Below are 9,269 nucleotides of genomic sequence, written 5' to 3' on the forward strand. Positions count from 1 at the left end.
AAGACTTTGAGGCGCGAGCACAGGTCAACACGGCATCAGATGCTTTCATTTTTCCGTCGCCGCAATGTGGAAACTTCACCAACCCCTCCGGATTCCCCGCCTAATGCTTAGGTTTTATCTTTTCTTTTCATCTTGTTATGTTGATTTTCAATTTCAGTTTGGTACAATCTTACTATTTATTATGTTTCGTACAATTTTCATTTTATGTTGAATGCTTTTTATTTGCTAAATTTCTATTTTTATTCCGTATGCTTTATTTCGTGCTTATTTTGCATGTTATCTCAATATTTGCACCAATGAGGACATGGTCCAATTTAAGTGTGGGAGGAGATATACATATATCATTTATACATATACGAATAAATGCAACGAAATGCAACATATATTGCAACACAATTTATTTAACATTATTTTTCATAACGTTACATTTTTATATGTTTAAAATATTTTAACTTATGATTATTTTTAGGTTATCATTATCGTTAGAAATGATATTTCTATACGGGTAATATTTTTTAAATTTTTCATAAATCTCCGACACGATTTTAAGTAAAAACGTCTCGAGTGAATGTATTTAAGTAAATAAATTCTTTATATTCGATCTCTATTTTATATCATAACAATCATGATACAATAAATCTCATTTTAAATTTTCAATTAGGTTTATAGTCATTAAATTGAACTAACAATTTTAGCTCGGTTTGATTTCGTCTTACATTAACACCAATTGAAGTTTTTAAGGAAACTTTAGCCATAATACATGTTGAATTTTAAGTCAATATAGGATGAATGTGCTATTTTTCTTTTTCCCAAGTTACAATTTTATAATTCATATTAATTAATCAATTAGTTGAATTCTTAACTTTTGGCCACAACCTTATCACAATCGAGGTATGAAAGGGAAGAAAATTAAGTACCGTTTACTTTTGGCCACGGTTGAGACCACCCTTATCACAATCGAGGTATGGAAGGAACGTTTAAAAACGAAAATTAAGCGTGTTTAAGTTTAAAGTAACGATTGCGTCCACCCATGGCATGGTCGGTACCTCTTAAGCAAACACAAAGCAATAAAATACGTATAAGGTTACAATCAAGACCACCATTATCTCGGACGTAACTAAGCAAATTAGATTAATCCAAAGTACTTACTCATTTAATATATTTCATATATTAGTTTAGGTTTGGGAAAGGAAATTTTGTGCTTTGAAATGCCTTGAGACGAAAGACTCAATAACATGCATGCTTATTTCGTCCCGAATACTTCAATTTTAAAAATAAAGATACAAGACGAATGATATATCGCCTTTATACTAGTTAGTTTGATATTTTGCGTATAAATTTGCCATGCGAAGTTAGTCTTTTCGGCTTAACTAATTTAAAAAGTAATACAGATGTATATGTTTTATTTTTATAAAGAGATTAGTTAAAGAATAAATTCAGTGAAATTTTGCTCGGGACTAGTAAAAGATTAAGTGTGGAGATTTGTTAAACCCAAAATATACCTAAATTATCATTAGTATTTACATCAGTTTTGCTTCGAATTCATACTTTTTATATCTATTTAGAGTACTTTCACATTCGAATATATTTCTTTCATGCAAGGTACCTAAATATTTGGTAAAATCCAAATAGGAACGAAAAGAAGTTAAAAAGAGAATAAAAACCCTACAAAAGGAGTCAAAGACGACGAAGATCAAACACGCCAAAACGAGGATGAGGACAAAGGTCGAGGAAACGGAAAACAGTTCGTGTCGCGACCGAGAATCCTCCATTCTCGGTCGCGACACGCGTCACCAGCTTTTTCCCTTGACGATTTCGAAGACCAAATATCTGCTCCCCCATTCTCGGCCGAGAATTTGCATTCTCGGCAAGTTCAGAAATTCCCGGAGAGCCATTCGCACACATTCGTTTTCGACGAAACGCGTTCGTTCGGGTGGATAAAAACATCCCTTCGCAGAGGATACGACCCTTCACAACGGACACGACACTTCAATCACGACTCTTCAACATCTATAAATAAAGAGTTGATGGAGAGTTGGAGATATAGAAAAAAGAGAAGATTAGTATAGAATTAATGCAGGAATTCTGAGTCAAGCGATTCAGAGTTTAGAGTTCGTTTCTGTAAAAAGCAATATGATGTACACACATTGTTTATTCAATAATTACAAACATAGTAGCGTTTAGATTTGTTCATATTAGTTTACATTTTGGTAGTAGCCGACCGTATCTCTATTACGAAGTTACAGCGAGAAAATTGAGTAGAGGATCCGCCCTGAGTCTGACAAACTCTAACGAAACCCAAGGAAATGATTGACAACCCGTTCACTTGCAAGTCGTCAAATGTTTTCATGCTTCTTGTTCTCTGTAAACTTGTGTCAAATTCACATTTCATCTAATAAAGTTCATTCTATTCGATAGATTTTTATGTAGCACTTTGGTAAATGATCCAAAGTGAGTTCTGGTGTTTTCATTAAAACGTAGTTGAATTCAAAATCTTTACAAGGAAACTTTGTTGAACACTTAGGCAAATTGATATCATCAGTAGAGTATCAATTTGGTTAAGGTAGCGATCTAACCCGACCGTAGGAGGATTGACTGCAGTTCAAAGCCCTAAAATTAGAGGAATCGACGTTTATTTCATTGTTATAATTTATGCAAAGTTTAAAGTTGTTTTCTTTGCTTAATGCAAACGAATACATTTGTTTACTTTTCTAAAGAACTAAACGTTTCTGTTTTGTAAATTTATCCCTAAATCAGAAGTATTTTCTAAACATTCGTTATACTCTAATCTAATTCTTACTCTAGCAATTTCAAAACCAAATTCAATTAAACGATTTTACATATTATAAACCTTAAAATAAATTTAACTGATTCAAAATAAGTTTTCGTTAAAAAGCGTTCCATGTGGGTTTGATATCTTTTATTACTACAAGCGTATACCGTGCACTTGCGGAAATCGCTCAACAAGAGAGAAAGTGAATTTTTAGAGAGAGAAAGCTCTAAAATATGTGATTTTCGAAAATAAAAAAATGTGATTTCATGGTAAATGTCGTTCTGAACAACTTTAATTCTTGAATAGTTTCATTTTGAGGCCGTTAACGGTCATTTTGAGAAGTTAGTTAAAATTGAGTGGTCATCGGTGTTAAAAAGTGTAAAGTTCAGTTGCCATACCGGGAAGAAATGAGTTGAGTGGCCATAATGTGAAAATGGGTAAAGTTCAGTGGCCATGGATGTAATTTACCAATTATTTTTTTATAAATTAAGCTTTTATTTACCAAATTAGTTAGTTGTAAATATCTAAATTCAATTAAAAAAATTATTATTTATTTCATTTGTTTTAAAATTATATATCTCGAAATAATTTTTGCAGTTTTCTTATAACTACATTACATATATTAAAAAAACATTTTGGACTATTAAAATTAAAAATTCGACCTCATGTAAAATGAATATCATTCTGTTAATCGAGTTTTATGTTCAAAACTAATTATTACGAATAATGTGCAAATATACCCTTAACGTTGACAGATAGGAAGAATTTTACCTTTAATGTTTAAAATGATATAACTTTACTCTAACACTGGTAGCAAAGAGAAAATTTACCACTAACGTTGACAAGTTAGGTAAATTTGAAAAATAATACATCAAATTATCTTCTCAGTCATAAATCATACCATCGACACTTTATATATACGTCATTTTATCACTAATTAGTAGCAGATCACAATTATATGGATTGACGTGATTTAAAAAAATTAAAATATTATACAGTATTGTATATAAACTAGACAAAAGAAATCTAAATATTTCGTCGAATTAAAAAATATTAATCTCTAATTTTATTATAAAATTATAAAAAAAATGTTTTTAGAAAGTAAATGATCAGCAATTGGTATAGAACAAGGAACAAAACATCTGTATTTTATATGATTTCTGAAATTGATTCAATTTACAAATATTAGAAGTAAAATTGCTATTGATTACTAACGTTATAGATAAAATTATACTCCCTCTATTCCATTACTGTATAAGGGAATGGAGGGAGTAGATAAATAAACAAGCATACTATATAGATTTAATTATTATTTTTTCATATACATTTAAATCTCTATCGATGTCTATGGTTTGCCCTGACCTGGGGAGTGGGTAAGCATACATTTACCTAAACTTTTGTCTACCAAAAATAAATATATAAGGAATTAATTTTTTTTATTTGTTCACGTATTAAGCCTGTAACAACCTTGCCCAATCTGTTTTGGTCTAAAGCCAACACTTTGGACCGCACGAGTTTAAAACATGGATGCATGTACTCGATTCTCACCTTACTAATAAGTCTCAGTAACTCTCTTTTTATTTCCAATGTGGGATTCAGTTCATTCATGCCTCTAACCCTAACGTCATGTCTTTACTTTCGTTGCTTGCTTAAGTCTTCTACCCTAGCGCACTCCACTCCGGATTGGATCGTTAATGCCTACCAGCTTCCGCTTGGTTCGTCCTCGAACCACGCATCGTACGTGGAGAGTCAGCTTTGATAACAATCGTAACAACTGTGTCCAATACCATATAGATATTTTCTGCTTTGGCCCAAATCTAACACTTTGGGTCACAACGACTTTAAAATGCGTTTGTATGTATTGGAATCTCGCTTTACTAATAAACCCTAGTCACACACACACACACTCTCTCTCTCTCCATTTTTCCTGTGAGATTCAGTTCATTCTTGCCCTCACCATTAAGGTCATTTGTTGCTCAGGTCTTCTATCCCAACACCATCCACTTTGGACCCAGTCGTTACAGGCCCACCAGATTCAGTTCATTCTTGCACTCATCGTCATCTCTTAGTATCGTTTCTTGCTCAAATCTTCTATCCTGATACCACCTACTCTGAATTGGGTCGTTACAGGCCCACCAGGTTCCGCGTGTCATTGAACCACACATCGTATGAGGAGAGTCGGTTCCGATACCAATTGTAGCAACTTTATCCAATACTATGTAGATATTGTCCGCTTTGTCCTAAATCCTATACCTTGAGCCAAAATCCAACATCATATCTTTTCCGCAATTGTTATATTTACATATCACGTGTTAAAATTATATATATAATAAAAGAAAATAAAAATCAGTTAACTTTCCATTCAAAATTAATTAAAAAACACATACAAAGATACTTTTAAAAAAATAAATATTACCAAATAATAACTATAAAGTAAATAATAAAATTTTAAATACCGACAAATATGAATTTAATTTAAAAAGAAATGTATATGTTTTTGAAAATTAAGGAAAATAGTTGTATGCACGAAACAGTAGATTGGAAAGATAAATAAAAGAAAAAAGATGATTACGCTATACATTTCATTTGATTGTGGAGGATAATGTCACTTTCAAGACTTCAAACACACCATGTCATCATCAACAATTTATCACATTTAATCCTATCTTATGAACCTTCTAAATTCAACACGTTTTCTCTTTTTAAGGAAGATTCATTCAAATTAAACATTAATTACATCATCAGGCGGTCTTAAAGATTTTGGGCCTGTACTAAACCTAATTTTTATAGGGTTAATGTGTAAAAATACCCATAACGTTTTGGGTCATGAGCAATTTTACTTCTAATGTTGGAAGCCAAGACCAATTTTACTCATAAATTGGATCAATTTGCTTTTTGGTCATGAATCTTGTCATCTATATTTCGTATGTGCGTCATTTTATCAGTAACAAATCACAAACATATGTTAGGATATGAAAAATTAAAAAAAAATATATTGTTTTTTGTACGAATTAGACAAAAAATTCATCGGTTTTATAAATATTAATCTTCAATTCTATTATTAAATTGTAAAAAACATGAAATTCTTTGTCTAGAACGAATTGATATGCAATTGGTACAAAATAAAGAACAAAAATATATGTGTTTTATAATACTGTCTGAAATTGACCCAAATTATCAACGTTAGGGCTAAAATTGCTCTTGGCTACCAACGTTAGGGGTAAAATTGCATCATTTTAGACGTTAAGGGTAAAATTGCTCCTGATCCAAAACGTTAGGGGTATTTTTGCACCTTAACCCTTTTTTATATATATTTTTCACCTCGAGATTCATATTTTTTAGAGATAAAGTACCAAAATAGGTCTGTAGTTTTTGGAAAAGTATCAATTTAGGTTCCATATGTCAAACCCGACCCAAAATAAGGTCAGATAAGACGGTGAGACATTACCACCGACTTATTATATAAACCAGTAGCAATATCTCTCAATTAAGGAGAAAAATCAAATCAAAAACCAAATTCTGGTTTAAAGCTAAAATGAATAACATATATCGTTTCCAGCTTAACTTTGTCATACGGAGTCCGATTAAGGCGATTCAAAAACCCCTGGAAACATAAGATAAAAATAAAGAACTTTCATTTAGGACTCCATGACAGATTCGGCCTATATCTGGTCGAAAATGCATCTTAAGATTCAGGTGTGAATCTGATCTTCCAGCAGCACCTATATAGACAATTCTCTATATCACTAGCTCAAAGTTATGACTTAATCATAACCGATATCACACTATTTCATAAGTTCTCAACTCCAGCTAATTATAGATATACCAGTAGATAGTACAAACCAAACAAAAGGACACTGCCAAAACAAGTTATACAAGTGTCCGTATAATATCCACTTATATGTACATGAACAAAATGGATGCAATACCTTAGAGACGACTTGCACCTCGTAGCTGTAACCGAACCTCGCCCTAGGATCGAGTACCCCTCTCGGTACCTTGCACTTCCTCGCCTAAAACAAAACAATAAAAACATTTGGAAAACATGAGATAAAAATCTCAATAAGAAACTATCAGCTATAAAAATCAACTTTACTTAATATAACTACATATATATACATTTATAAATGATTTAATCAAAACCTTGTAAAATATACTCAAAACTAAAGTTCGTAATAGGATCAAGGTATTAAACCAAAAACCAAAAATATATAATCTTGTATCCATTCTTGAGTTCATCCCCTTATAATTCAAATCACAATTCACAATATATACGAGACGTCTCTTAACATTGCCTATCCCATATGGTCTTACCCAACACTTCTCTGCCATACCCAATAGGTCTTCAGACTGTGTACACATGCCATATTTCTCATTAAATATGGTCTTTGAAACTTAAATCCACCATACCGGGCTACTCTCAATGGATACCAAACATTTAATTTCATATATAGATATAGATTGAAACCAAATATATATATGTATATATGTATATACTTCACTTGATCATAATCAAGTTTACAAGTGTTTAATTCTCCAAAATATCAATCGTTAATCAAATAAAATTCCAACAGTAATCATCCAACGAAACCTCAAATCAATATAACCTAGTAAAAGCTGTAATTCATATTTAAACATAGTCAATAGTTCATTTGAACTATAATTTCGCAAGATTGTGAAAAACCTCAATTTTATAAAATTCCAACATAACCCTAAAATATCAATTTCTGGAAATTCTTTGATTATATATATATATCTATATACATAAAACTCAAAATATAGGTGATAGTGACTTACCTTGACTGCTAATTGAAGAAAACAACTCGTTCAATTCGCCTCTAAATCCTGTCTAAGACGTTTTCCCTCCAAACGCTTCCGAAACTCAAAAACTCTTCGGTTAGGATTTAGATCTATGCCTAAGGATGCTATAGTTTAAGTTTCAAGTGATTTGGACGGTCGAATCTCCGCAAATCAAAGAAACGGTGGAGAAACGGTCGAAGAACGGTTTGAGAGAAAGAAAAAGAAACAGAGAAGAAAAGGAAGGAAAGGAGATGATGTCGAGAGTCTGGAACAATTTGGGATTTATATCCCAAATTTGTCAAATATCCCTTTTGGTCCTCCATCTTTATATAATCTTTTAATAATTACCCTAAACTTTTAATTTACACCTAAACTCATCGAATTAACTCCAAATTTTGCCTATAACACCAAATAAAAATCACATACCCCATAATAATAATATATATTAATATCTAGGTATAAATTCTAGAAATTTGGACACGGACGTGACAATCCTCCCCACCTTAAGAAATTTCGTCCACGAAATTGCACTTACCCGTCTAGGCGAATAAATGGGGATATTGTTGTCTCATATCCTCCTCTCTTTCCCAGGTTGCTTCCTCACGAGAGTGTCTGTTCCACATAACTTTAACAAGTGGTATGGTTTTGTTCCTGAGGACTTTCTGTTCTCTAGCTAGGATAGCTACTGGTTCCTCTTTATAGGACAAGTCTTCAGACAATTCAATTGGCTGCTCTTGAATGATGTGATTCGGATCACTCCTATACCTCCGTAGCATTGAAACATGGAATACATCATGTATATTGGAGAGATTCTGAGGCAATTGTAATCGATATGCAACTGGCCCAACTCGTTCCACAACTTCATATGGACCAATGAATCTAGGACTCAACTTCCCTTTCTTGCCAAACCGAAGTAAACCCTTCCACGGTGATACTTTCAGAAATACTCTATCTCCCACATCATATTCAATTGGTCTCCGTTTCAAATCTGCATAACTCTTTTGTCTATCTTGTGCTTCTTTTAACTTTTGTTGTATGATTTGCACCTTTTCTGTTGTCAACTGCACTATCTCAGGCCCTAATAACTGTCTCTCGCCTACTTCAGACCAACATAATGGAGTTCTACATCTTCTTCCATATAAGGCTTCATAAGGTGCCATATCAATACTAGATTGATAACTGTTATTATATGCAAATTCCATTAAAGGCAAATGTACATCCCAACTACTTTGAAAATTCAAAATGCTAGCTCTCAACATATCTTCCAAAGTTTGAATGGTACGCTCACTCTGACCGTCAGTCTGTGGATGGAAAGTTGTACTGAAATTCAATCTTGTGCCTAATGCATCTTGAAAACTAGGCCAAAACCTTGATGTAAAGCGAGGATCCCTATCAGAAACAATAGAAACTGGTACACCATGAAGTCTAACAATCTCCTTGATATACAACTGTGCCAGCTTCTCTAAAGAAAAAGTCACTTTCACTGGGAGAAAGTGGGATGATTTTGTTAATCTATCCACAATTACCCATATAGAATCATTACCATGTTGTGTACGAGGTAATCCACTGACAAAATCCATTGTAATATGTTCCCACTTCCATTCAGGAATAGGAAGTGGTTGTAAAGTACCAGCAGGTCGTTGATGTTCTGCTTTGACTTGTTGGCAACTTAAACATCTACCCACATATTCAGCTA

The sequence above is a fragment of the Euphorbia lathyris genome, chromosome 2 (assembly GCF_963576675.1).
Source record: "Euphorbia lathyris chromosome 2, ddEupLath1.1, whole genome shotgun sequence".
Lineage (NCBI taxonomy): Eukaryota > Viridiplantae > Streptophyta > Magnoliopsida > Malpighiales > Euphorbiaceae > Euphorbia > Euphorbia lathyris.